Source organism: Panthera pardus, unplaced genomic scaffold (genome assembly GCF_024362965.1).
Source record: "Panthera pardus isolate Hobbes unplaced genomic scaffold, ASM2436296v1 HiC_scaffold_20, whole genome shotgun sequence".
Lineage (NCBI taxonomy): Eukaryota > Metazoa > Chordata > Mammalia > Carnivora > Felidae > Panthera > Panthera pardus.
Window position 1 is genome coordinate 49,824,083 of NW_026526766.1, and position 3,530 is coordinate 49,827,612.

Sequence of the window (3,530 nt, forward strand, 5' to 3'; positions counted from 1 at the left end):
AAAAAATAGAACAAAATGTCAACGCCATGCAGGCAAGCACAGAGATGGAAATGAAAACTCTTCCTATCACCGCAGGCTTTATTTTTATTTTTAATACAATTGATTTGGATCAATTTGAGATAACTGCCGGGAGACGCAAGGCTTTATTTTTGGACACGTCATTTGTTTTTGTTTCTGATCTGGGCTCAAAAGGAAGATTGCCAGTGTTTTTCCAGTGGCACAAAACAGTTCCAGAAGAGTTAAAATAAGACACCCTACCTGCTTAATCTGCCAGAAAACACATGAGAGGAGCAATCAGCTCTGGAAAGAGTTGCTCTGAATGAGGTATGCCTGGCTGCTTTAGGCCAGGCTGTTTGTCAGTCTTTCAAAATTCAAGTCATTACCAGATGCTGATCTACTATAATATTGTGATATTTTATCTGATTACACTTACCTGATTGTGCCTTATCTGCTATTTGCCTTTCCATTCTTCCATGTATATTAAATGCAGGTGCTTTTATTATTCTGAGAGCTGGAAAGTGTTGACTGCTCTGAATATAAATGGGGATATTATATCATTAACTTGCTCCGAAAGCAGGGCCATTCACTGTGTAAATCACATGCAAGGTACCTAGTGGAGACACAATAAACCATAATGTCTTGAGAAAGAAAGCAATGAGGAATGGATAAGGAGATAAAAATTTAAGGCATTGTTAAAGAAGGGTAATCTTCAAAATCCTATTTGGTTCTTTCAAACTAGCATTCATTGATAATATAACCTTTGTATTAGAAACTTTTCTAAGTTCACACAAAAAAATAAAACTTTGGGGGAAGGCATGATAACATGTAATGTTATCACTCATAGGATTGCATAAAAACACGATCACTAACATTCTATGGCTTATCTAAGTTAGGAGAAGCAGTCTAATATTTTAGTAAAGTACACTTTGCTTTGGCAAATATATTCTTACCTGACGTAGGTGGACACCTTAAACAAGGTGAACAAATAGCCAAATGCTTTGCATATTTCCAGATGTTAAAAGTGAATGGTGTAGAATCTGGTTGCGAATTCCAAAGAAAGTAATACGCAGTGAATTAAGGCAGAGCCGTGACAAAGTGCGCCTGCCCAACAGTCTGAGGTTATATGCTCTGCTTAGTTCCCACTATGTTGGCCTCACTAAAGTTAATCCACAGCTTTTTAAGTGGAAAGTTTCAGAAAATCCATTTCTGGAGCAAATGTTATGTGAGAGCGGAAATGAGCCACTGTCCTCTGTTGGATAGAGTATCAGATGGCCTGTCATCTATCAGTGTGTCAGATTCTGCTATGGAGGTAATAGCTGGGAGCCAGGCCCTGCAAAAGAACGCAAGTTATTCTCTGCCTGAAGCAGTATGGCCAGAGTCATCTTCTGACAATCAGATCTGAACATGTGGGACAGAAGAGAACAACTATGGATGGAAGCAACTGGGAACAAGCAGAGTAAGGTTCTCTCTCCCATGTTATCAAGGAGGAAACGGTTTCTGCTTTCACTTTCTTGTCAAATTCCGTGTGTGGGGGTGTAAGGCTACTCCTCTCTCCCTGCCATTTACCAGTAGGTACAAATGCATATAGCGACCAATTTTCTTTGAACTCAACAAATGTATATTTAAAACACTTCTTAGGGGCTCCTGGGTGGCTCAGTCGGTTAACAGTCTGACTTTGGCTCAGGTCATGATCTCCCAGTTCATAAGTTCAAGCCCCTGTCAGGCTCTGTGCTGACAGTGTGGAGGCTGGAGCCTGCCTTGGATTCTGTGTCTCCCTCATTCTTTGCCCCTCTCCACCCTCTCAAAAATAAATGAACATTAAATTTTTTTTTGATATGAAATTTATTGTCAAATTGTTTCCATACAACACCCAGTGCTCATCCCAACAGATGCCCTCCTCAATGCCCATCTCCTACCCTCCCCTCCCTCCCACCCCCCATCAACCCTCAGTTTATGCTCAGCTTTTAAGAGTCTCTTATGGTTTGGCTCTCTCCCTCTCTAACTTTTTTTTTCCTTCCTCTCCCCCATAGTCTTCTGTTAAGTTTCTCAGGATCCACATAAGAGTGAAACCATATGGTATCTGTCTTTCTCTGTATGGCTTATTTCACTTAGCATCACACTCTCCAGTTCCATCCACGTTGCTACAAAAGGCCATATTTCATTCTTTCTCATTGCCAAGTAGTATTCCATTTTATATATAAACCACAATTTCTTTATCCATTCGTCAGTTGATGGACATTTAGTCTCTTTCCATAATTTCTTTAAGGGCACCTGGGTAGTTTGGTCAGTTGAGCATTGGACTTCAGCTTAGGTCATGATCTTGCGGTTTGTGAGTTCGAGCCCTGCACTGGACTCCGCTGTCAGCACAGAGCCTGCTTCAGATCCTCTGTCCCCTCTCTCTGTCCCAACCCTGCTTGCACTCTCCCAAAAATAAAATAAATATTAGGAAAAAAAAAACACCTCTTTAAGTCAAGGCTGCTTTATAATCAGAGAATCCATTCTTCTTCTTAAATTATATGTTTGGAAACAAAACATGAATATGGAAGATGGTCTGCTGTTTTGAATAATTCCACACTTGCACATATTTTCTCAGGAAAGCCATTATAATAGGTTTCTCCTAACATGATTAAGCCTCATTTATTTTTTATATATAAAAGTGATTTTAACTGGGTATTACTTCACATTTTTAGAAGGTCTAGCCTTGAGAAGTTGTGCAAAGTTGTGAAAGGCAAAATAAATATCCCAAATACAAAAGGTAAAACTCTAAACACTTTTTAAAGAGAATGTGTAGGAGAATGTATTCATGACTAAAGATAGTCAAGATTTCTTAGGTCATAGAAAGTAATAACCATACAAAATAATTAGGTTTCATCAAAAAACTAAAAACTTCTAGGGGCGCCTGGGTGGCTCAGTCGGTAAGCGTCCGACTTCGGCTCAGGTCATGATCTCGTGGTCCGTGGGTTCAAGCCCCGCGTCGGGCTCTGTGCTGACAGCTCAGAGCCTGGAGCCTGTTGCAGATCCTGCGTCTCCCTCTTTCTCTGACCCTCCCCTGTTCATGCTCTCTCTCTCTCTCTCTGTCTCAAAAATAAATAAATGTTAAAAAAAATTTAAAAAAAAACTAAAAACTTCTACTCATCAAAAGACACCATTAAGAAAATAAACAGGCAAGCTATACACTTGAAGGAAACACTGGGAAAACATATATCTGACCAAAGACTGTTATTCAAGATCTACAAAGAACTGGGACAATTTAACAACAGAAAGGCAAACAAGCATATTAAAAATGGGCAAAAGGGGCACCTGGGTGGCTCAGTCAGTTAAGCGCCCAATTGTCAGTTTCGGCTCAGGTCACTATCTCACAGTTTGTGGGTTCGAGCCCCGTGTCAGGGTGTTCACTGTCAGCACAGAGCCTGCTGAGGATTCTCTCTCTCCTTCTCTCTCTCTACCCCTCCCTGGCTCATTCTCTCTCTCTCTCTCTCTCTCTCTCAAAAGAAATAAACTTAAAAAAAAAACGGGGAAAAGATTTGAAG